Here is a 27,820-nt window from a genome sequence, read left to right as displayed (position 1 = left end):
TATAGCTGCATGTATGTTCATGGACTACACATACATACAGAAGGACATGGACACATAAACACCCACATCCAGTGTTACCAAAACACACTTCTCAGAGCATGCCTCCTTGCAGTGGGATGGTAGCACCATCATGGAATATTTGAGAAGGTAATTTGTGCTTAGTATAGTACTTCCACATACAAACCTATTTTAAAGTCTTAACATTCTTTGGAAGGTATCACTATCATTTTGAGCATTTTAGGGCTTAATATTTAGTTTTCTCTCCCCTACCTTTTGTTAACTATAGGACAGAGGTTGTAGATATAATTATTAAGAGCATGAGCTCTGCAATGAAACTACCTGAGCTTGAATCCTGACTCCCCCACTTACTAGTTATGTGACATCAGGCATGCTATTTCCCTGTGATTGTTTCCTTACCTTATAACATGGGAATAATGACGTATCTCCCCCATAAGGTGGTTATGAGAATTGAAAGGATTTTTAAATGTAAAAGTTTCTGGCAAAGGACAATGTGTCAGCAGTTATTTCTGTCACTAATAGCACCTAAAGCTTGAGTGGTTTCCATATGTACTTAAAAAAAAATTCATCCACAACCCAAGGGGTGGTATTTAAATGTTTTGATTTGACTGATTTGGGTCACTTTCACTAAAATAAGCACTCAAAATAAATAATAAATATTTACAGGCCTATTTCCCAGAGGGGCAAATAAACATTAACAAATGTGCCAGGGCTGATGTTCCTTACTGTATTAATAATTCTCTCCTATCAAGAATCTCTATATAAATCTGAAAGAGAACCAGAGTAGTCTGAAAAGTACTTGAACTGTAAAAACTAAGAAGCCTGCATTAAAAGACGTCATAAAAGCTATCTTCTCAGCCAAGGCGTAACACTTCTTAATCAAGTCTCAACTATGATTTAGGCTCAAAAGACTGGCAAAGAATATACAGATTATTTCCTGTATATGTGATGACAGAATCAACTAGACCCAGTGCCAATTTCAGAGTGAGATTGATCTTCCTAGGAACACTCCACTTAATAAATAACTGAGCATCTACTATGTGTCTAGTAAGGTAAGAAAAGCTCCAATTGAAGCTGAATCCCCCCCTATATTTAACTACAGAAAGAGAATTCCAAAAGTGGCAATTCTAAGCCCAAGCTATGGCGCAGCAGTCTTCTGAAATATCCAAGCACCCTGGAATATAAGTATCAGAGAATGTCCCACTGACACTATGATTCAACTCTCTTCAAATCAAAACGGTATGATTAAGAATTTCTCTGGAATTGGTTCCTTCCTGTTAGTTTATCCAAATTCTTCAACTTTATTCTCCTCTGAAGTCTTAAGAGGAAAATGAAAACTTAATGATCCAGTTCTATACTGGACTTACCCAACAGCCTTGATAAAGTAATCTTTCTTGAAACCAAATGCCAACTTTTAAGTTTTAGTATTCAAAAACTATGTTCCAATTTCAGTAACTTATTAACATTTATTTTCATTATTTGTTTTCAGACAAGTGACACATACTTCTTGAAACCATGATCTTGAACTTCTTAAGGGAGTACCTTCCTTAGATACTGTCAGTTCTGTTAAAATAATAGTTTTCAGTAAAAGCTGTGCTAAAACAAAAAATCTAGAAATATCCCTGTAGTTTCCTTTAGTCAAAACTTGTTAGCACAAGTGCGCTTATTTTAAAGGCAAGAATTTGTTCAAGCTGATGTATTGATTTTCATCATCTCAAATGATGTCTTTAAATCTTATTCCCTCCTCCGCCCCCATGTCATCGCTCTGAGGTCCTTGGTAAAGCAGTCCATTTCCATAATGCACACACACATCCATAGTCAGTAGAAATCCCTTGCTTAAGAGTTTATATTTGCATCCCTGAAACTCAATCTCCCCAGTTTTGCCCTTCTATATTTTGCAATACAGAATAAAAGTCTCAATATTGTTCTTTTTCAAGCAAGCTTCTTAATACCTCCACCCACCCCTGAGGACATTTGACATCTCATATTTTTTCAGTTCTCTGAATGCCCTCTGAAACTGGTTCACATCCATAGTCTGCATCTGTCCTGACATGAACCATACAAACCAAGACTTTCAATCAACAATGATTTGGGAGAACACGTGTTTATTAGCATATAGCAATAGTTTATCCTAAATAAATGAAGAATTTTCATGCTAGTTTTGAAATTTGTTGAATCTTTACCTAAATTCCAAACTAAATTATCCAATTTGACTACCCAAAAAACCATCCACAATTCTTTTTAAAAAAAGGAATTTAATGAATATAGAAATATTGTAAAATCACAAATTTTTTCCTGAAGAATATAACTATAAGGAACTTTTTAGAAAGAGTAAGTAATCAATTTTTAAAGATCCAAATTCCTTGGGTTTTAGGGGTAAATACATCTAAAGAGTTATATTCAAAAAACTGGTCTGATAGCTTAACTATTATGGACCTGAGGCTTTACTTTTGGGTGCTTTCCCTATTTTTTCAAAGGATGCAATGCCCACTAAAATGGTGACAAAAGTGGCATAACAGAGGGTCTAACTTGACATCTGTACCATAGGTGAGTTCTGGTGACAAACACCCCTCTGAGTCAGATTTTTAGACTCCCAAATGTTTATTTGATTAGCCAAGTTGTCAGATTCTAAACCTGCCTGTCTAAAACTACTGTTAAAGAGGTTTAGTTAAATTATAAAATATTGAAATGTGAGAAATTGGTTGAGACATACTATTTTTACATTCTAAATGGGTCACTGTAACAGACAGGTCATACACTATGAATTTATATATGTGTCGTGTTTACATTTTGATAACCATAGCCATGTGTTTGAACTGAAATGTCTGTAATTAGTAAATGTTTTTTGAATATCAAATGTGAATTCCACAATTTTAGAACACCAGCTCAGCTTTTTGATAAATTTGATGTGATTATTGGGGTACAAAAGCAGCATTTCTCTAATGGTCCTAGATTTCCTTCAGCAAATCTTGAGCAATACATTTTCAGTAATTATTTTTCTTTCTCTCCCAATGAAAACCCTTCAATGACATCCCTTGCCTCAGAAAGGCTCTCAAACTATGCAAAGGTACGCTTGGGGATGACATGCAGGTGTGAAAGAGGAAGCCAGAGGGTAAACAAGATGCATCTTCTCATGTACTCAAATTTACTAAAATATTTTGAGAAAAGAGAAATTTTAAAATGTATGCATTTTTACAGTAAAACATTATGGAACAAATGATAAAATTAGTGGTATTTTTTGGGTATACAGTTGACCCCTGAACAAGGGAGTTAGGGGAACTGACCCACCTTGCAGCTGAAAATCCACGTGTAACTTTAGAGTTTGCCTCTGTACCCGCGGTTCCTCATCCTCAGATGGTGTAGTATTGTAGTACGTATTTATTGAAAAAAATTAAGTGGACTCTCACAGGTCAAACCCATGTTGTTTGGGGATCAACTGTATTGTAGATAAATGTAAAGAAAAACCTTTTGAGCCAGGAGCATATCTCATATCTCTTTTCCAGAGGGTGATGTTCTTTCCAGTTTCTGGCATAGTCATGAATTAAGAAATAAATTTGTTAATCCAACTACACAACTAGAAGGAAACAATATACTGCTAATAATAGTTGCCATTGGATGGTAAAAATGTAATTTTTAAATAGAATTTTTTGCCTTTTTCGAGGTTTCTATGCCTATACATTATTTTTATGCTGGGAAAAATTAAAACAAACCATTTTAAACAAAAATTCTTTTAAGATCTGAAAGTCAGTTTCACTGTGCTATTAAATATCTATAACTATAAAATAAACCAGATTTGTTTTTCTTTATAGCTTATTAATATAGTTTCAAAATTAAAATAGATACCTACTCCTTTTCTTATACTTACCTTTTGAGGTTTTGGGGGCTGGAAGACCGGGGAAAAGACAGCAAAACCTCTCAACAGAGAATTCAAGAAGTGATTCTTGAATTCCTTTTCACCATTCCTTTGAGAACACAGAGTAGATTGCTCCCCTGAAGCTGATTTTAAAGTTATCTGATTTTTGAAATTACCTGTTCAGTCCTTCCCATGATAGTTAATTCTTCATTATCACTTCTAAATTTCCTGAACCCATAGGAACTTAGGGTTTCCATTTACAGATTTCTAAAGGAGGTGATTAAGTGGTGGTAAGGCTGCTGCAAGTAACTTTTTATTTTTCAAGGAGCTCTCTCTCCTTTTCAAAAAACAACCTCCCTCCCCCACTCACAAAAATCATACATGCTTATTTACCATAAGAACAAGTAAGATTTATCTCACATCCATAGTGAACCAGTAATAACATTTTAGCATATGTATTCTTTTAATGAGTCTGTTCACGCTATTTGGTAACCTTTTTTCACTTAATCATGAAGTTTCTAGCTCATTAAAATACTGATTACATTATTTTAAACAGCTGCATCGTATTCCACTCAGCATGTTATTTAATCAGTTTTTTATTATTGGACAGTTTAAAAACTTTCAATCTTTTGATATTATAAACACTATAATAAACACATGGATTACTTTTTAAATGAGAATATTAATAGCTTTTACAGTATTAGAAAATTGAAATAGAGAATCCAGTATTCTTTAAAAAAATTTTTTTTTTCTCAATCATTCAGCTCTTTATTAAATGCCTTTTTATGTGCTATGATGCTCTATGTCACTCAACTTTGGCCAGATACAGATCAACTATAAAGCTTTAAAATCATGATGCCTGGGTCCTACTCACAAAGAATTTTTTTAATTTGTTAATTCTTTTAACGTGCTAAAATCCTAGAAATATATTATGACTGGTCCACACTCTACTGTATGTGATATATATTTTAATATAACTGAGGAAAAAATCAACTATATCACTTGTCAGCATAAAATTAATATTTGAACTTTGGGACCTAATATTTAGGCTGGTGTTTTGAAGTTCTGGATATCTTAGTCCACTTGCTTTTTGTTCTTAAATTTAAATTTTTTCTTCACATTGCCAATACATTTATAAAAGGTTAATATGCATGAATAAATGAGATACAATTAATGATTAAGGATAATGAATGTACTTCTCTGTTAAGTGAGAGAAAAAGGTTAAGAGCTACAGGTATAAACCATTCATAACATGGGAAGGAGGGATAATGCCAGACTGTTAAAGTCAGGAAACACTCAGCACACACAAGAGGTTTGACCTGCTTTTTAAAAATGTACAGGAATTAGTCGGGGGAGAACTGGGGTGGTGAAATGGCATAAATAAGGGCACAGAGATAGAAAAACAGACGGAGCAGGACTAGTTTGCTTGAAGAAAAATGGACAAACTTAAGGCTGGGGCAAGATCATGAGGTCTAAGTTAAGAAGTCTGAATTTTATTTAATTAGCAAAAGCATGATGAAACAATTACAGGCAAAGAACTCTTCAGCTAAAATGCTAATAGGAATAAGTGAGAAAAATGGCAGCAATTCCTAGAATGGAGGAGTTGAAGACAACTGTGATTTGTTTGAGTAAATGACAAATGCGAACAAGTTCAGAGTGTCTCTTGGAGCTATTAGCTTTGACTACCTAAACTGAGCAAGTAAAAAACAACTTCAGACCAATCAAGTCACAATTCATAAAAACTTGATCATCACACATACACCTATTAACCATTTAAACATTTTGTTTATGTTCTAAATGGTCTCAGATGGAGGTTCTAACCTTGAGTGAGATCCAAAAAAATATTCTATCTACAAAGGTCACATAGGCTGATGCACATACAACTGTCAAGTTTCTCTTAAAGTAAGGAAAATTAAATCTCTACATTAAGCTAAGAACTTAAACAGCCCTAAGATCTGGCTCCTATAAACTTTTTGGGCTATGATTCTCCTTCTTGTATATTTGATCATAGCCATCGAGACCTTTTTGCTGCTCTTTTTGGTACACACCAAAAATATTTTAGCCTCAAGGTCTCTGTAGTTGTTATTTCACCTGCTTGAAAGGCTCTTCTCCCAGAAACCTAATGGTTTGCTCCGTTTTTTATATCTTTGTTCAAATGTCATTTTTGTGAGGCATTTTTGGACCACACTATTTAAAAACACATCTGCCTGCCTTCCAAACACGTTTAACCCATCCCTCCCACTTCCCTTGCTTTTTTTCTTCATAGAACTTATCACCATCTGACATACCACATATTAGTACTTATCAGTTTGTCTATTCTATTACCCATGCCTCACTCCCAAAATTGTAAGCTCATGAGGGCTGGAATTTACCTGTTTTGTTCAGTGCTGATCCTCAGTGCCAATATAGTAGAATAAATAAATTTGTAGTCCTCTCTATATAAATGCTTCAAATCTATTTTTAATGCTCCTTGTTAAACATAAGCCAGAAAAGACATTTATGGAAAAACAAATTAACATAAAAATCTGCATAGACTATGTTAAAATGTACAAATTCTCTTAAGAAATGACGTACTTAAACTTTCTTTACTTCTAACTATGGGACAACATTCTACTTTGTTGCTTCATACTAAAGTGGTATTTTTAACTGATCACATGAAAACTTAAAAAATTTATCCTATAGTTTAGTATCATATGCATTAAAGTCCAAACAGAAAAAAACTTTTAGTGGTTCTGTTAGAATTTATGTCCCTGAAAAATGTTACTTTCATAAATACAAGCATTCCCAAAGATTTTAAAATAATGAGATGTGGAAATAAGCAAACTCTGGAGTGATTTTAAAGTTTCTACTACTTCCTAAAGATATTAATCCATGCTAAGTGCTTAAACTATAAAATGAAGATATACAGAATAACTTTAATAACAAGTTAATCAAATTGACATTTAGTGTAAAGGTGGCTTAAAAATTTTTCTCAGCATAATTTCTCAAACAAAATCTAACCCTATAGCATAAGATAAATAGAAACAATAACAAGATTCTCTAGGCAGTTTACATTTTTTCAAAACACAAAAGTTCAATCACAAGAATATGATAAGTATCAGATTATTCAAAGTTCCACAGAATTAAGGGAGACCTGTACTCATACATATGCTAATCTAAATGTATTGTTCATGAAGTTTTTGCATGAATCCCATGGATTAAAAATCAAGAAATAGACCCAAAGAGAAATGATAAATGTTGAATTTAATTTCAGTATAATAAAAACAAAAACCCAGCAACTAACTTGTTACCTTGCACAGTAATTTTAACATAGTTTAAACTTATTTATTTTGCCAACATTTTCTTCATTGCAAATAGCCTAAAAAAAAAAAAATCAGAAATCTGTGAGATCTATTTTATAAATAAGGTAAGAACATAAACTCTTAAATTCTGCTGGAGAAATTAATTCTCCATTAAAGGGGCTCAAGCTATTAGTAATAAAACAGAAATTTTAGGAAATCCCTTGATAAGAAGTAAGAAAATAAAAAATTTTAGCTGGAAATGTACTGATGATGGTCTCTTACTTCTTCTCCCAGACATGTAAGTATTGGGTTGGCCAAAAAATTCCTTAGGGTTTTAAGTAAAAATAAAAGACACATTTTTCATTTTCACCAAGAATTTTATTGAACAACGTATTCGCCCTTTTGTTCTACTACCTTCTGTCATTTTTCAGGCAACTTCGTAATTCCTCCTTCCCAAAATTTTTTATCTTTTTGAGCAAAGAACTATTCTAGGTGCCTTTTATAGTCTTGCAGGGAATTTAAATTTTTTCCATTAAGAGAATTTTGTGAAGACTGAAGTAAATGGAAACCCGAAGGTGCAATGTCTGGTGAATATGGTGGATGAATCAGAACTTCCTAGCCAAGCTGTAACACTTTTTGCCTAGTTATCAAAGAAACATGCAGTCTTGCGGTATCCTGATGGAAGATTATACGTTTTCTTTCTTTTTGCTTCTTAAATTTATTCATTTATTTTTGGCCGCGTTGCGTGGCATGTGGGATCTTAGTTCCCTGACCAGGAATCGGACCTGCACCCCCTGCGGTGCACGGAGTCTTAACCACTGGACAGCCAGGAAAGTCCCAGATTATGTGTTTTCTGTTGAGTAATTCTGGATGCTTTTCATCGAGTGCTGATTTCAGTAGGTCTAACTGGGAGCAGTACTTCTTGGAATTAATTGGTTTTCTGGAAGGAGCTCATAAGAGGGGACTCCCTTCCAATTCCACCAAATACACAACGTCACCTTCTTTGGATGAAGACCGGACTTTGGGGTGGTTGGTGGTGGTTCATTTCACTTGCCCCACGATCTCTTCTGTTGCACATTATTGTACAGTATCCACTTTTCATTGCCCGTCACAATTTGTTTTAAAAACGGAATGTTTTCGTTACGTTTAAGTAGAGAATCACACGCGGAAATAAGGTCAGGAAGGTTTTTTTCGCTTAACTTATGTGGAACCCAAACATCAAAGCGATTAACATAACCAAGCTGCTGCAAATGATTTTCAAAGCTTGATTTGGAAATTTTGAGTATGTCAGCTATCTTCCACGTGGTATAACGTTGGTTGTTCTCAATTAATGTCTTGATTTGATCCCTAACAACTTCAATTGGTCTACCCAACCATGGAGCATCATACAGCAAGAAATCTCCAGCACAAAACTTCGCAAACCACTTTTGACAGGTTCGATCAGTCACAGCAATTTCTCCACACAATGCACGAATCTTTTTTTGCGTTTCAGTTGTGTTTTTACCTTTCTTGAAATAATAAAGCAATAATATGCCGAAAATATTGCTTTTTTCTTCCATCTTCAATACTAAAATGGCTACACAAAAATTCACCAATTTTGATGTTTTTTTTTAAATGCACTCTGATATGACAGCTGTCACAATACAACCTAACAAAACTGTTTCGAATGAAGTTAAAGACAACTAAGCGCTCGCTACTAGAGCCATCTTATGGGAAAAAACCGAACGAACTTTTTGGCCAACCCTATTAATAACAGATCTAAATACTTACTAGAGCCAAATCTATCTCAAAAGTTTAGGACATTAATTTTTCTCCTTTTTGCTAATACTCAATGAGAAACAACACTTAGAATATAACTTTTTCCATGAATAAGGGATAGTAATATCCACCTGCAAAAGGAAAAAAAAAATGATTTAGAATGTCAACTTCTAAATAAATAAATACATTAACTTAGAAATCATAGTTTATTAAAGTATAATCTTGCTAATCCAGTTATGGCTAACCTGAACATATATCAGTAATGATACCTGGTGGCTTAAAAACACCTCTAATTCTATAACAATTAAAAGGTTACATAATTGATTGAAGAAAATCTTTACTGTTAAATATGGCATTTAGTCTATGATCAAACTGTCAATTCTACTTTCACATATATGTGATCTTAAGAGACTTGAAGTTGAATATAGTATGCAAGCTGAATTGTTCAACTATTACGATTATCCCTCTGACTACCTCCTGAATACTTGCCTGTAGTCCTCTGAGTTAGCTCCAAACTCAATCCATACTCCAAGTAACAGATTTAAGATGCTCAATATTGGAATTATTTGGCATCAACTTAAACCTGAATGAAAAAGATTAGGATTTTTTTCCAAAGAAGGTGGAAAAAATGAAAGCTTAATATACACCCATATATAGTTATTTCTTCTTTGCAAAAAAATAAATGGCCATATTAAGACTAACATGAAAGGGTATAACTTTTATTTTACTATTTGCTCTTTGTGTTTCAAAATTACACAAAGATGGAAATATATTAACTCTTAAAAATAAAACTTTAAGTCCTGTCGAGTTACCTAAATGAGTGTTTCATTAGGTACTGACAGGCTATTTCACATTCTCTAATAAGAGACTGGAAAGAAGTTGCATACTGTTATAATGAATTTCAATGCAACAGTTTTTCTATACTTTCTTACTCTCCCAATATTTCAATTTTTCTTTAATCTATTCTCAGGATTGAATTAAATAAAGTTTTTATTTAGCCCCAAATGATCCTTTTTCACATCTTGAGCACCTAGATATAAAGATTTATTTAGTACATATAAAATGCATTTAGAAGGCAAATTAGACTAAATATAATTTTCTAAAATCTGACTTCAAATACATTAAGGAAAACAAAAGAAAAAATAGAAATCTAATTCCTGGGTTCTTCCGGAAAATACTGGACAAACTTTGTAATTCATTCAATAAATATTTCTAAGTATCTATGTATTAGTTCCTGAAATATTCTCAGTGGAACCAAAAATTACCATATATTTGTTATGGTCTTTCATGAAATGGCTGAGATAAAATAAAGGGAACAGGCTAAAAGCTTGATGAATGACTTTTAAAAGCCCCAAGGCAATATTTCCATGTGAAAGCTGGCATTTGATTCTCGCCAATATGGTATACTACTTCTTTATTTTGGGAAAAAAATTTTGCTGGAAAAAAGTGAGATTGTTCTTAAAAATGAGAGCTTTGTCTTATATATTTTCTTTACCTTGAAATAAGAATTTAAACAGAAGATGCTCAAATACAACTCCTTAAATTACATCTGAAATACTTTTAGGGTTTCCAATATAGACAATTATAATTGAAATGATTTGTTAAGAACTGCTTGTATTTTATAGATTTTCCTGCTTGGTTACAACTGAAAGGAGATATTCCTTGTAGGAAATAAGACCAGGAGTATAGTACACTACACAACCACACTCTTATCCTAAACATCAATTTTTAGTTTAATGACTTAATTAAACACCAACAAATAAGGAATAGAAGGTAAAGAAAACATTTTCCTTCAAACTTCAATTAAATTAAAAAATTTTGACTGTTTGCATCTATAAAATTAGTGACTATCATAATAATTTTTGGTCTTATGCTAAAGTTAAATATTAGATATAAAAAAAAGCAAACAAGGCCTTCATATTTTCGACTTTACTTTCTAACGAAAATCTGTGGCTAAGGATTAAAAAAAATTTTTAAATAAAAACAATAAAAAACCAATATGATAGGATAAAGTCAGAAGACGTAAGGTTAAAGATCCTAATCTGCATGTGTAGCGGATTACTTAATTTGAGTTTCTGTTTCCTGAACTAACCAACAAATATACTTGTCATTTACAAGGTCTTTCCTACTTTTAAAGTTATGATTAAGTCTATTTTTGAGACACAGGATTTCAGGAATTTAATTCACATGTTTTGATACTTTCCCCTTTCCCTTATAATATTTAGAAATATTACTAAAAATTATCCTCTAAGTTCTGTTCAAAATGTGTATTTTATAATGTACATTTATCTGTGAGATAAGCAAATGTCTTAATGTAATTTCATTTTACTAGAGAAATAAAGGGAAAACTAATATTTCCGTTCTACCTGAAGTAAAAATGGAATATTTAGACTGAATACAAATATGCATTAAAATAAATTTATTTGATGCTGTATGAGCTCTTTCAATAAACTTGATGGCATTCAACACAACCATTAAATTGCAATTATACTATTTTAATAAAAACATCTAAAAGTTAGTACTAACTTATTTTTATTGAATCATACTAAAAATAACAAGATTATCACTAATACTGAAAATTAATTATCAATAAAGCTGAAAATACATTGGTAATATTAATATACATTAAAATATGACTGTAGAGTATGGCCAACCTTACTTCAGCAGCACAGTTAATACTGGAGATAATTTTAGAAGTTTAACGCCAATATTTACGTGCTGCTAAGGCACTGCTGACATTGCTATCATAAGAGCTATGAATAAAAAGAAATATATTTTCTTCAGAAGATCAGATCCTTGTATTTTTGAGGCAGCACAATATGGCCTGCACCTTTTCAAAATCCACAAACCATTATGTGCTGCTACTTTACTCCAAGGTTTTGTTTTTTTAAACACACATTAGCACCTAAAGATACAAAAAAAAATTTCTTTCAGGAAAAGAGAGGGTAAATACATTAAAAAACCCATGTTTAAAGATTCTAACATTAACATAGTATGCATAATTAGTTATTTCTTGGAAGCTTTTGAGTAACATAATAAAACTTATTCCTACATTGAAAATTTAAGGAAAAGCCTATTATGTGCGAAGCACCTTGCTATAGGTTAGGAACACAAAGTTGTATAATATGAGAAAAATAAAAGCATTTTTTTCTGTGTCAACTTAATAAGTAAATACAATTAAATATTTAATCAAACTTTTGAATGTATTAAATATATGAAGTTATTTTTTCCTTTTATAAACAGTGAATTCATAAAATTTGGTCTTTACCTGGGTAAAAGCATAATTTACAAACAGCATTTAATTCCTTGCAGTACACCATTCAAATGACATCTTCATCAAGTAGGTAAGACTTCATGTCAAGGGAAAAATAAGAAATGACATACAAGAGCTAAGTTTCAATAAACTTAAGCTAGCAAAACGCAAATATACTTTTAAAGGAAAAAAATCAGAAGTCATGTGAAATATTTTAATACTAAATACAGTAAAAATATACAGAAGGCCTAAAACAAACCAATTTTCTCTTAATTTGTTAAAAAAATCCAAATATTATTTTACCCTCAACATTTATCTATTAGAATAGTTATTGTTAGACTTGGATATCACTTTATATAGGAAGTAATTCTAAAATATGAACCTTGGAAAAATGAGTTAATTTTGTACCCAGAGATGAGAAATAAAACAGGAACCCTGTGGCTCTTGATCTTCCTAGTCTCTTCCTGTCCCCACTCTTCACCAGGTAAGGAATTTTACTCCTAAACAGTTTCCACATACTCAGATGTTGGAATGAAATTTCTTCTCTCTCTAGAAGATACCAGAAAACTACCACCACTGTAGCTCAAGCTTCGACAACCTCTTTTATCGCAGTTTTCTTACCACTAAAATGGCTATGCTAAAGCTACACTACTTCTATTACAGAATAAGGGGATGTGCACTGAAATTTGCCCCTCCCTTCTAATATCTAATTGTTTATACAAAGCATAACTGTCCTATATCCCACATTAATTTTTTGTGAATATTTTCCCATTAAAAGTATATGTAGCTAATCTTTTCTTTTTTTTGGCCTGCCGCTAGGCTTGTGGGACCTTAGTTCCCCAACGAGGGGTTGAACCCGGCCCTTCGGCAGTGAGAGTGTGAAGTCCTAACCACTGGACTGCCAGGAAATTCCCATGCAGCTAATTTTCTATTTGAGCAACCAGTTTCATATCTTACTCTATTATTGTCTCAAGTTTCAGCACAGTTTTTAATATGTAACCAAAATAAATGTAATGACTTGAGAAACACATATCTGTATTTATCAATTATATTAAGGAACTGTCCTTTTAGGCTACCCTCCCTGCTCGAACAGACAAAACTGTGAACAGATTTTCAAATATACATAATTTATATATGCACATTTTTCATTTAAAAATATTTTATTGAACATCTACTATGTTCCAGGTACCGTCCCAGTTGTTATGTGAGTCGGTATACTGGTGTACCGAACAGACATAATCCCTTCTCAAGAAAGAATCTAAAATCATTTAAATTATAAGACACAAAAACATAAAGCAAATAATTGTTCAAGACTGCGTATTTTTCTTTGCCCATGCAAAGCAGACATATACATTAAATGATTATTCTAAAATCAAATGGGTTATTTCAATTCGTATCTTTTTTTTTTGCAAAATCTATATGTATCTCTCTATATACATATTCGGCAGTGAAAGGGCAGTCCTAACCACTGGACTGCCAGGGAGTTCCCCTAAATCTATAAATTTTAAACTAAGCCAAGTGTGCCAAACTTGAAAGAAATAAGTGTGAATACTGCAAAATACAAATAGTTTTATAAATCTTTAAAAAAACCTTCACAGTGAATGTCTTCACTTATTATTGTTTTATTTTTAAAAATTGTGGTTAAATATACGTAATATAAATTCTACCATTTTAAAGTGCATAGTTCTGTGGTATTAAGTCCATTTACTTTGTTGTGCAACCATCGCCACCACCCATTTCCAGAACCTTTTCATCTATATCAACTGAAATTGTACCCACTAAATACTAACTGCCCACTCCCCCAATCACCTCAGCCCCTGGAAACCACAATTCTACTTTTGAATTTGCCTATTCTAGGTACTTCATGTAAATGGAATCATACAGTATTTGTCATTTTGTGTCTGACTTTTTTTACTTAGCCTAACTTTTTCGAGGTTCAACCACGTTGTTCCATATATCAGACTTCCTTCTTATGGCTGGGTAGTCATTCAATTGTGTATATTACTACATTTTATTTGTCCACTAATCTATAGACATTTGTTTTGTTTGATCTTTTGGTTATTATGATAACTGCTGCTATGAACATTTTTATAACTATCTATGTGAGTCCTGATTTCAATTCTTTTGGGTATATACCCCATTAGGCATCACTGGATCATACAGTAATTCTAATTTTTTGAGGACCTGCCATACTGTTTTCCAGTGGTTGTACAATTTTACACCTCCATCAGCAGTGTACAAAACTTCCAATTTTTCTACATCCTTGTCAAGACATATCTCTTTTTTTTGATAATGGCCATCTTAATGTGAGTGAAGTACTATCTCGCTGTGGTTTTGATATTCATTTTCCTAATGATTAGTGACATTGAGCATCTTTTCTTGTATTTATTGGCCATGCGTATATCTTCTCTGGAGAAATGTCTATTCAAGTCTTTTGCTCACTTTTTAACTGAGGTTTTCTTTTTTTTTGTTACAGGAGTTCTTGATATATTCTGGATATTAATCCCTTATCGGATACATGACTTGCAAATATTTTCTAGGTTGCCTTTTCACTCTATTAGCGTCCTTTGATGCACAGAAGTTTTAAATTTTGATAAAGTCCAATTTATCTTTTGCATAGGCCTGTGCTTTTGGTGTCATATCCAAGAAATCATTGCCAAGTCCAATGTCATGAAGCTTTCCCCCTATGTTTTCTTCTAAGAGTTTTATTGTTTTAGTTCTAACATTTAGGTCTTTGATCCATTTTAATTTTTGTATATGGTGTGAGGTAAGTGTCCAACTTTTCTTTTGGATATCCAGTTTTGCCAAGACCATTTGTTGAAAAGACTGCCCTTTTCGCATTTAATTGTCTTGGCACATTTGTTGAAAATCATTTGAACAGATATATGCAAGGGACCTGGGGCACCTCATTTATTTTCTTGGGCCTCTACTTTATTCCAATTGGTCTATATATCTGTCTTTATGGCAGTACCATACTGTTTGATTACTACAGGTTTATATTAAGTTTTGAAATCAGGAATTGTGAGAGCTTCAACATTGTTCTTCTTCTTCAAGATTGTTTTGGCTATCTGGTGTCCCTTGAGATTCCATATGAATTTTAGGATGTAATTTTTCTCTTTCTGCAAAGAATGTCATTGAGATTTTGATACAGATGGCACTGAATCTGTAGACCACTTTGGGTAGTATTTCATCTTAATACTCCCAATATATGAACATGGGATGTCTTTCCATTTACTTGTGTCTTCTTTATTTCTTTTAGCAATGTTATATAGTTGGCAGTACACAAAAGTCTTTCACCATTGTGGTTAATATTATTCCTAGGCATTTTATTCTTTTTGATGCTATTGTAAATGGAACTGTTTTCTTAATTTCCTTTTTGGGTTATTCACTGTTAATGCACAGAAATCCAACTGATTTTTTGTTTTGTTTTGTTTTGTTGTTTTTGAGGTACGCGGGCCTCTCACTGTTGTGGTCCCTCCCGTTGCAGAGCACAGGCTCCGGACGCGCAGGCTCAGCGGCCATGGCTCACGGGCCCAGCCGCTCCGCGGCATGTGGGATCTTCCCGGACCAGGGCACGAACCCGTGTCCCCTGCACCGGCAGGCGGACTCTCAACCACTGCGCCACCAGGGAAGCCCCTCCAACTGATTTTTGAATGCTGATTTTGCTTATTAGTTACAACAGGGTTTTGTGTGTGTGTGTGTGTGTGTGTGTGTGTGTGTGTAATCAAGGTTTTTCTACATGTAAGATCATGTCATCTGTGAACAGAAATAATTTTACTTTATAAATCTTTTATACCTAAAATCGGTTCACAGCTGTCTGGCAATCTTGGCCCATTTATTCATTCTTCTAGAAAAACATCAGACAGGTGTCTCTTCTCTCTTCAAACTTCCAATATCTCCCTTTCATCTTCACTTTCACTCAAAAACCAGAAGCTATGAGAAGAGAATTTCTGCCAGTTTCCACCACACCTATCTACATACATGTATCTGTCCCCATATAACTCTTTCTTTGTATTATGGATGAACAATCACTGTTCATAAGACCAATCCCTTCCCTTTTATACTAGATTTTATCCTCTCTTGCTTACTTAAGGATATTCCTGTAACACTCTCCCCTACATCTTTAATTTTTCTATTGGATCATTCCTATCAGCAAACATGTTATAATTTCTCTCATCTTAATTTCATCCCTTACAGATTATTACTTTGTGATAATATTGCAATTTTATCACTGATGTTTTAATAAACGCTCAGAGAAAATTTTTTCCTATTTTTATTTCTATTTTTAACTGAGACAAAAATCATAGCTTTCGATATGAAACCTGATAAATTTAAAATATTAGAAAACATTTATTTCCACATGCCAGAAAAATATGGAAATTCTTTATTTAAATGTATAATAAAGTGAAAGATTCCAGTGGAGCAATTCCAGAAATAGGGAAGGTACATCTCTCTTTACCTGTGTTCAACAGCAACAATAATCTCTCGAGCTGGTAAGCTTTGATTTTTCCTTTCCATTTATAATAATCTTCTACTTTGGGGTGCCAAAATAGGTTTTATATTATGCCTTCAGGAAGGGGTTATTTTAAACTCAAAATTTCTTTAATCTATAGACAGTTTCCATTGTCACATGATATGAAAATATTTATGCTACTTTGTTGTTTACACATATCCTTTATGTGTTACTAAATTACTTTAGATTTTTCAAATACTTAATTTTACTTTTAATCTGGTATTAACACAATTTATAATAGTAATTATTTTCTTCAAGTATGCTTCAAATTATGCAAATAAACCTCTAAGGAGCTGGCTATATATAGCCCCTGGGCCACAGAGTGACTATCCTTGCTCAGGACAGTGGAATACTACACAAGTGGTATGATATATAGATATTATACCTGGAGAAAATAAAATTCACAGAAGACAGATTAAAACTTGCTTTTCTTTTACTTCTGATTTTTGGATACAAATGCTTAAAAACAAGGATTTTATTAACAAGATACATTTAAAATTCAGTGTTGAGAACAGGCTTGAAATAATATTCAGATATAATCCAGAAAGCCTGTTTTATAATCCAAAAAAACCTAGTTTTTCAGTTTAAGTGAATATAAATTTGTATTGTTGCTACATTCCCTTGATTTTTTTCTGATGAAGAAATTAATGAATGATTACTTAAAAACTGTGTGAAGTGGATTTCAATCTATATAATTTACTCCAGAAAAGTCAGGAGATATATATATGTATTTACACAACATATATATATACATATATATATATATATGGTACAATATATAGAGTTATATATATGTTATCATTTTATTATTAGATATGTTATCATTTTATTAGATTTCCTAACAATAGTTTCCTTATATACAAAGTTAAACTACTTACAAGCTAAACATTTAGATTGAGTTTTAAATTTTTGATGACTTTACTCCCTAGATATGAATAAATTATAAATATATCATAATGTCAGCCAAGAAATGCAATATAAAAAGTTTAATGAGAACATAAATAAATATGCTGTTTATCTTAACTTTTTTTCTTAGACACATTCTTCTTTTGCATTCAAATTATGGATACTTACTCATTGCTATTCTCTCTTTACAATTTTTATGCTGTGTCAATCATTCCTTGTATTCAGTTGGTCAGTAAAACCAACTGACCCTTTCTTTGAGATCGCAATTCATCAACTTCTTTGCCATTCTTAATGTCATACCTTAAAATCACGTCTAAGTACCTGATAACTAAAATTGCATTTCAGCTTGACTTCCCATCTTTAGTCAATTAATAAACTTCCTGAAACTCATATATTCAAGAATATATCTGTGGTTTCCCAAGTGGAGTGTGTACTTCTCTGCCTAGTATCAAGGTCTATATAATCAGGACCTAACCAGTATTTTCTATTTCTCTCCAATGAAAACACTCTACAATTCAAGTTAAAAGATATCTTTTAAATGCCTTATGTGGACCTTTTTGAAATAATCAGAAATTTTAACAGGAACTAGATATTATTACAGTAAGGGATTATTATTAATTTTGTTAGTGTGTTCAAAGTATGGTGGCTATATATTTAAGGGAAAAGGGTCCCTATAAGTTAGAGAAGTACATGAACTATTTGTGAGTGGACAAAAGACTGATCAAGCCTGATGCTACTGTGGCCACCAGGTGAGTAGCAAGTGGAACAAACACAATTACTCATCATTTGAGTGTGACTATCCTCTCCCATTGAGTGATTTTTCAAGGCTCCCGCAAGAACTGAGATGCTTATAATAAATTGTTTTTCAGTTCCTTCCTCCCCTAAGCTGTATATTCCTACCCCATCTTTGAATCTTCACTAAACCTACTGCTGGAGGCTAAAATATTCACTAACGCCTTTTCCACTTATGCCTACTTTTAAGGACAATTTAAGTCTATCTTCTCTGGTGGATTCTTACTTCAACCTTTCTGAAGGTTACTAATACTGAACTGTCCATTCACAGTAAGTTTTGAATACAGACTATTATTCCCAGGATTTAATACTGTGCTGAGCAGATAACTGGTTTCATTATTTCATACCTATCCTCCTTTCAAACTGGACTATGTGGCAATGCTTCCAATGGTATGGACCATGCCATTTCTCCACTCCTACATCTCAGTCCACTGGAAACCTCATAGTGCCTACATCCTTTAATCTCTCCTTCCAAGTTTGCTGGCTAAAACAAGAGCCACCTTCAACAAGTAGATATGGAAAGAGCCCTGATGACTAGATGCAAAACCAAAAAAAAAAAGCTATTAAAAAAATCAGAAAATAAGAAGTTCTAGACTTGTCTCCTAAGCTCTTAAATCATCCTGACTGCAGTGCAATTCACTGGTCAATTTCTGCATTTTTAACTTTATCAATGAAATGAATAGTAGAAATAATTTATTGAGGCAGCAATTACATAGAGCAGTGAATTTGAAGGCAGAAGACCCAAGATGAAATCCTGGCTCTGTCCCTTAGGAATCAAGATCTTGGATAAATTACTTCAGTACACAGAGCCTCAGTTTCCTCTTTGTAAAATGGGCCTATTAACGTCTACTTCACGAAACTGCAATTAAGACAGCACAATCTTAAACTTTTATGAGCACATATAGTAGTGAACAAGTATTCAACAAATACCTGCTGAATCTAAATTTATAGGATTTGAAACACACCTCAGACAAACTTAGGGTTTTGGCGGACTGTGATTCAATATAAACCAACAGTACTGATGACAAAGAGAAAGTGGAATCAGGATGCATTAATAGAAGTATCTTATTCATAAGAGACATACTGTGTTTTGTACCTCAAAACACATTGAGTATACTGGGTTCAGTTCTATATACAATATTTTAAAAGGAATACTGACAAAATGTAGCAGATCCAAAGTGAAATACCCAGGATACTAATGGTCTAGAATTCATATTGTGAGAAGCAGTGGAAGGACTTGGGTATGTTTAGCTTAGAGAAAAGATACAAAAACTATTTTTAGAAGATAAATCTAGGGCCAAAAATTAAGTTGTATGCTAAACTGAAACCTGCTCTTTTACAAGAATTTTATTTTCTATGAGTTATTAATGACATAAATACAATTTATAACACTAAGGAAAAAGTCTATTTATTATGGTTCTAATTTTAATATTCTGAGGGCTAAAATAAAATGAATACAGATCAGTTTAAAAATTGACTTTTGGGCTTCCCTGGTGGCGCAGTGGTTGAGAGTCCGCCTGCCGATGCAGGGGACACGGGTTCGTGCCCCGGTCCGGGAGGATCCCACATGCCGCGGAGCGGCTAGGCCCGTGAGCCATGGCCACTGGGCCTGCGTGTCCGGAGCCTGTGCTCCGCAACGGGAGAGGCCACAACAGTGAAAGGCCCGCGTACCGCAAAAAAGAAAAAAAAAAAAAATTGACTTTTAGGAAAATTCAATGTATTTTACTAAGCTGTCTTGTTAAGGATTTGGAGGACAAACTGCCAATTTTAAGTTCTGACTATAGGGCACCAAATTCCAGAGGCATAAGAAACAGCTTGTAGAGCCAAATTAAGGAAAACAAAACTGAAAAAAATTTTAATAAACTTACTGGATATAACAGGAAGAGTGAAACTGACAGTCTAGGCAAAAAGTCAGGTATGACTGCTGACAAGTGGATACATGTTTAAGTCAATCTGCATTCAATTTATTCCTGTTTTTACAGGGAGATAATTTTGAAGACTCAAATTTCAGACAAATAGGCAAAGGGCAAGACTGCAGACAGTAGTCTGGGATGTTACCTACTGTACTTATGCTTAGAACTTGAAATCCCTATCATACTAGAGTTCATTATATTTGTATATTCATTTCCTATTTAAATCAAGGCCTGTGCTATTAAATTCTGACTTGTTTTCATTTCCTAAGAAAATATCCAAAGTAAGTTCACAAATAATAAGTTTTCTATTATCCTTCTTTGAATCACCCATCTTGAACTGAGAAGTTGTTCAGGGTGGGAAAACAGCGAATTCATTCCCTTTCTATAGTTTTGGCATTAAAATTCAAATTTTATAGCTATAATTCTTGTGAGATCAGAAACACAGCACTGCCGTAAACATTAAAGCTCAAATTTAACTCGTTCTCTTAAACATACGTGTGTCAAATATATAAAATTTTGAGGACAGGAACACCTGGCATTTGATTAAGCATTGTCTACTTCTCAAAAATAGCTGTTATTTGAACAATGACTGAAAAATGGCTGTTGCATATTGTCAACTTTCTCTATGTTCACAAACTGTAAAACAATATACAGCTTTAAGAGCTTAGATATGATATGTTTACTAAATTAATATCAATTGATGATGTTATTAAGTTTGCAAATCCTTCCTTACCACCAAATGCTGACAGTACCTAGCATCCTTATAAAATTTTCTGCTTTGGATTATAACACTCTTTACTAATCCAAGTGCCAAAAACCAATTTGTTTTTTTCTCTTTTGGCACACGTCTTTCTCTCAGAAACATTCACATTATAAAATTATTCAAGATAATTAAAATTTCCCCATGAATGGCATAGGTAGACAGTAATTTACACCAGTAAATTTCCATCACAAATAAATTAAAAATAGGAGAAATTTCAGCTACATCTAGGGACTCATAAAAAAAGCATTACATTTTCATTGAAAACACAACAGATTTTGTATCATTTGCCATATTGACTGCTTACTGCCCTACTGATTACAACATTCTGGTTTTATTTCCAGTACTTTTAGTCAATCCTACATTTACACTATTTATAATTCAAGAACTGACAATATTTTCTATAATGGTATAATTACATGCCATTGCTATTCTATGGCTAACTTGATAACTTGATTTCTAAAAACGATAACCAGTCTTATGTGAGAAATAGTTGTCATTTCTTTTCACTAGCTTATCTCTTGGACAGCAGGCAAATTTAATAAGTCTCCTGAATTACAAGGTAATTTATCTCCATCACTTTTGTTTACAGGACTACTAACATTGACAGCATTGAATAGTGAATTTTCTGCTTTATCTTTTGTTTCCTATTTACAAAGTCAATCGCTTAAAATTTTTGTTATTGTAGATTAAAGAGACAGAAGCAATGATATTAAGTGCTGACAATGAACCTAAAGATGTTATTTTATTTAGCACCAAATGATACATTAATTTATTTTAAATTCACATAACAGAAATATATAAAAATCAAAAAACATAGCTCAAAACAGAAAAAGTAGGAAGAAGTGTGACTATTTCTAAATGTTTTATGTTAAGCAACAAAAGTTTAAGAGCTTAAAATTGAAAAACAAATTTGAAAAATATTTCATCTCTACTCAATTTGTAAAAATGAATCAAAAACACTATCATTATTTAATTTTTACAGTATCAAACATATGGAACACTAATACTCCACAATTTCTGGAACATCCATATTCCACAAGTGAATAGTTAAAAAAAAATCCCTCTCTTAAAAAAACAATGGGGACTTCCCTGGTGGTCCAGTGGTAAAAGAATCCATCTTCCAATGCAGGGGGCGCAGGTTCGATCCCTGGTCGGGGAACTAAGATCCCACATGCCGTGGGGCAACTAAGCCCGTGTGCCACAACTACTGAGCTTGCGGGTCTCAACTAGAGAGCCTGTGTGCCACAAAACTACAGAGCCCACATACTCTGGAGCCTGAGTGCCACAACTAAAGAGAAAACCCGCACACCACAACTAGAGAGAAGCCCACGCGCCATAACGAAGAGCCCATGCATCGCAATGAAAGATCCCGCATGCCTCAACGAAGATCCTGTGTGCCGCAACTAAGACCCGACACAGCCAAATAAACACACAAATAAATAAATATTAAAAAAAGAAACAATAGTGTAAAATAAACATAAAAGAGAGAAAGACGGAATACACACACAATCATGAAGAATCAATGACCGCTGTCACTATGTGCCTATTCTTCTGGGTATTGTTTAATTGGAAACAACGCTATTCTAGTATCTAAGATTAAAAGTAACTCCAGGCATATTACATAGAAGAGACAAGAGTAAGCATTTCAACTATGAAATACCACAAATGACCTATTTTAAAAGATGCTGGAGAGTATCCAAGCAAGGCTGCTTGCTTAGAAATTTATAAAGGAGATGAAATGAGCTTAAGAATGTGATGTTATCTGTACTTATAAATCTGTTGGAAATTAATGATACCTATTTCTTTTTGAAAAGTGGACTGCCCTCCAGTCTACAGTAAGACTGCAATACCAACTGAAAAGATTTCTTTTTCTGAGATTTAAGTTGAAGAAAAGCTGAGCTGGCTTCCAAGGGACCAATTAAGAAAGCCAAGCCTGGATTATATAGGATTCTTTGGGGATTTGCAAATGTTTCCATTCTAGTTTTCCAGCAACAAAAATATAAAGGGAAAAAATTATAAAAAGAAGTGATCAGTGGCATTTGGTTACTATTCTTCAAACTGGCTCATTACTACAAATTTTCAATATTTAATTGATTCACACCCTAAAAACTACTTAATTGAGCTCAATGGCTGATCTATGATCATAAAGTCACTCCTTGACACATACACATTATTTAATAATAATACACATTATTACTGGGTCACTAATGCAATGGTATGAGGTAATGTAAGAGAAGCACCTGAAGCACTAGTTTTCATTTAAACAGGGCCATCCCTCAATATCAAGAACAGAAACAGCAGCAGTTGAGTTTCTTTTATTTAGAGATGTAAATTAGCTGAAGGAATACATGGAAATGAATCTTTTTGGTAACTGATTTTAGGGTCTCAAATTTAGGGAAATAAGTATCTTGTGTATTTACCATAACCTTGTTTTTGACAGTTTTTCTAGGGGTATGATATTAATTTCAGCTAACCTATTAGAATTATTCCCTTAGCATTTACAAGTTTCTCAAAAGTAAAATGAATCAGGGTAAAAATGTTTCTTATTCTAAGAGGTGTGCATGTGTATATATAAAAGGAAGGAAAAGGGATTGCCTTCCTGTTTTTCCCACCTCTTGAAGTTTAACAGCTAAATTTTAAGCACGTCACAAAGAAGTCAGAAGTGTAATCTAGTAAAATGTAAAAACAGATAAATGAAAAAAACTATTTCTCCAGTGGAGAGGACACTTCCACTTTATAAAACCATAAAATAACTGTCAATAAACCTGAATAATGATGATAATAAAAAAGACCACTACTTATTTATAAATTCCTCTGAAGGAAAAGGGTTTAAAATTATGATTCTCAGATTTAGAGATGATACAGCCTGGCTGTAAAATCCTTTCCAAAACAGAAAACTTACCCAAGGCAATGACATTATTTTTGCTCTAAAATGGACTAAATTAACATCAAACTTCAATGTGTTGGGGGTCAGGGGAGGTTAGAAAGTTGTCATTCTAGGATGGTAGAAAAAAAATTCAGAAATAAAGCAAAATATGACACCAAACAGTAACTTTTTACAGCAATGGCAGGGGGACTGTGAGTTAATACTTACAAGGTAAGAATTGCAGGGCTAAGTAGGGGGCTTGTTTTATATGGTCTTCATTTTGTTGTTATTCACCTAGGAAAAAATAAGAGGGAAGACTTAAAAAATTTGATCACATTATATACGTTAGAAAATTTTCAACTGAGGTTGACAATCATTGTTTTTTGATCCTTATATAGCACTGAACAATCACAGATTAGAAATACCTAGCAGCAGCATTTATATATTTCAGTACAGAGTACTATCATTAATTTTTTAAATTCACTTTTCTATTACTATCACCCTCTTGAAGTTTAAAAGTCAAATATGTGAGTGTTACTAAAACTCACACTTCAATATCTAACTTGGAGCACACTGAGGCTTCTGGAAGACATCATATAATTGCAGATATTTTAAGATAAATTCAGTTTCATACCTCAACATTGACCAATCTCTTTCTCTTTGTCTCACACACATACACATGAAATCTACAAATCCATATACTGCCCAATTCCAAGAATTCTACTGTAATACAGTATAAATACAAAGCTTAGGTTGGAGCTTAAAATGCATGTAGAAATTTCTGAAAACAGTATGCTATGATCTATGGCCAAAATAAAAGAAAACACAGTCATGAAATTGCCTGAATTAAAGAGCAAACGAAAGAGTAGTGATAAAAAAAAGAGAAACTATTTCCATGGTTGTCCTTTCCTTATAAGAGTAGGGAGGATTAAAAGCCAGTATGCAAAGGAAGAAACAGTATGGCTCATCTTCAAAAATAAAAGAATTTATTTAAAATTTAAAAATATCCTAGCAACGTAAGTTGGTTAGAATGATTGATTTCTGTGGGCCATGACTGTAAGTTGTAGTTTGTACACCAACTAACAGTTAAGCACTTACTACAAGACATAGAATAGAATAAATCCAATCCACGCCCTTAATGGAGTATTCCAAGTGTATATCTTATTGTAGAATATCTTCACCAAAAAGGACAGTACATTTTTAAAACTTATTTGAAAAATAAATATTTCAAATCCACAGAAAAAATCAAGAGAATAGTAAAATGAATCCCCACATCCTACCCCTGGCCCTCCAATGCAGCTGTATTGAATTCTAATATTCTGTCATACTTTGCTTTTATTTATTTACCTTTTTTTTTTTAAAGAAAAAAAGACTACACATATAGTTGAGTTCCTTTTGTACCATACCTTGGATCCCATTCCCCTCTCTCCTAAGACATAATTACAATCCTGAATTTGGTATTTAATTCCTATGCATCTTTTTACACTATTATTACAAATTCAAGTATTTAAAACAATATATATCATTGCTTTCAAGCTTCATATAATGTTATCATACTGTATCTAATCTTTTGCAACTTTTTTTGTTTGCTGAAGACATTCATCTGTGATGATACACATAGCTCTCATTTTAATAGCTGTATAATAAACATTTTTTATCACATGACTATGTCCCATATTTGTCATTCTCCTGTTACTTAACATTTATATTGCTTTCAATTTTTTGTCATTCTCCTGTTACTTAACATTTACATTGCTTTCAATTTTTTCCCATTAAAAGTAAAAATAAATAAGACTTTACTACAAATGTGTTAGTTTATCTAAAACATCTAGGAATGGAATTGCTGAGTTAAAGCCTAGGTATATCTTCAACTTTAGTAGGATGTTGCCACATGCTCTCACAAGCAGCATATGAAAAGTTCTCCTTTCTGTATTTTCTCCAATACATATTTAGAAGTACATTTAAGATAAATAGCTACTATCTAACTGAAAATTTAAAAAATTCTTAAGTGATCAACTCCCTCTGTTTTCATCAAGTACAGGTTAAATAGAGGTATACTAAATGTTCCAAACAAATACTTAAAATTTGGTCCAAGGTACTTGAACAAAAATAAGCTCTCATAATATAGGTTTTCTTCATATGACTGAAGAAATAGCAAGACTTAATCTAGAGCTACTGTGTTAGAAATGATAAGATTCATAATTAGTTACTGAGCTTAGAGGAAAAAAAAAAAGCAGAAAATGTAAATGGTTTATTAGTGTGAAGAATTCTTCCCCAATTCATTCTGGGCAGTGTTCTCACATGTGGTGCTTCTAAAAAAAAAAAACTCACTTAGTGTTTATAAAAAACACAAATTCCTAAGTCCAGCTCCAGAGATTCTGATTCAGCACATCTGGAAAAATGCTTTACTCTAGGTTATTCTGGTACAGGTGGTCCACAGATACTTTACACAGTAATTAGTAGTAAAAACAAGGTATTTTCAATATAAAGCATTATGTAACTCACTTTTTTGGTTAACAGTAGGTAACAGTAATTAATATGTTATCTGTTAAATTACATCAACATATTAATGAAAACACACTGTAGTATTAGGGGGAAAAAACCCATACCAACCAACCAACCAACAAAACACCCCATGGTTACCTTTTTAAAAGAATGCTATTGTAAATGTTGGACTTTAAGATGGGGCATTAGGCTTACACACTAAAAACACCATTTGTAGTTTTCCACCAAGAATGCTACAAATGAAATCAGAATTGTAACAGAAATCCAATATTTACTTCCCTTTAACTACAACATATTGGAATTTGGATACAAAAGAGGAGAAAAATATACAGATAGTATTTAGGTTATGCACATCTGTGCAAATTCAAATCATTAAAAATCAAAAACACTCTTTTATACTATTTGAAATTACAGAGTCCTATTTCCAAAAGATTTAGAATAATCTGAACTTTCCATATACAAAGTTCAGATGTAAGACATTATTTTAATAGTGAGAAAAAGTAAAGACTTATGTACTTTCACCTGCAGCCTGCTTTGTCTTTATACACAACACCAAGTAGTACAGGGTGTTGTTCTTTTTAGTGACAGTGAAATGAACAAAAATTTGGCCTTGTTTAGACTGGGTTATAAAATAAAGATAATATGGGGCTTAGCATATGGTCCCAAAGTGAAAGAAACACTCTTATGTGGCCATAGTCAACTTTTCTTTCCTCAAGTGTACTACCTAACTTGTGTTATCAGCAACTAACTATTAATAATTTATTCTAGGCTACCAAAGCATGAAACATACCATAAATACTTTCAGAATCAAGACAGTTTTCCATTCAAACAGATGGAATTAACCGAATAAAAATTAAATGAACTAAAACCAGAGTAAATAGTAAAAAACAGTAAAAGTCTAAGAACTATAAGCATCTACTGTTCTCTTTAAGCTGCTTTGGGAATAAAATACCTTTTTGTCAAAGAATGTATTCATTATACTATATATGGATTACACTGACAGTTTGGCCTCTCTCACTTGGTCTGTAAAAGCTGGTGGGTGCAGGCTCTATTGGCCACCATTACTGCATATTGATGCTATTCTGTACAATAGCTGACAAGCAGCAGCAATCTCTCAGACCCTGCTCCCAACTGTAAAGAGCAAGAACAAGGGCTGTGGTGATACTTGTTTATTCACTGTTGCTTCCACTGAAGCAGCAAGCTGAGAAAAGCATATGCAACTAACACAGAGAGGAAAAAACTGGCTCAGCTCAACCTACCTAGTAAGTCTGCTTTTCTCATTACATGATAAAATTAGTTAAGAAGGAATTTTTTCTTTAAAAAGTGGGATGGAGAGAGAAGAAAAGACAAAATTGATGTTTTGATTAGAAATAGAACCTGTAATGTATCTAAGGAAAAA

At 33.0% G+C, this 27,820-nt stretch overlaps 1 long non-coding RNA gene across 6 annotated transcripts in view; it reads right to left on the bottom strand.

Annotated features, from left to right (window-relative positions):
* LOC115866654 (uncharacterized) overlaps positions 1-27,820 on the bottom strand; it is a 115,537-nt gene that overhangs the window by 39,002 nt on the left and 48,715 nt on the right. For 5 of the 6 annotated variants that reach the window (XR_011376906.1, XR_011376904.1, XR_011376905.1 and 2 more), the window contains 6 exons: positions 24,145-24,210; positions 12,179-12,260; positions 9,400-9,493; positions 8,923-9,041; positions 6,244-6,340; positions 3,307-3,543 (listed from right to left, as the gene is read on the bottom strand). This is a non-coding gene — a long non-coding RNA (uncharacterized lncRNA). The remainder of the gene's footprint in view (positions 1-3,306; positions 3,544-6,243; positions 6,341-8,922; positions 9,042-9,399; positions 9,494-12,178; positions 12,261-24,144; positions 24,211-27,820) is intronic. The other variant, XR_009559832.1, reaches the window with a different exon arrangement.

Source organism: Globicephala melas, chromosome 18 (genome assembly GCF_963455315.2).
Source record: "Globicephala melas chromosome 18, mGloMel1.2, whole genome shotgun sequence".
In the NCBI taxonomy this organism is placed as follows: Eukaryota; Metazoa; Chordata; class Mammalia; order Artiodactyla; family Delphinidae; genus Globicephala; species Globicephala melas.
The sequence above is the reverse complement of the archived record's forward strand: the minus strand, read 5'-3'. Positions and strand labels throughout refer to the sequence as shown.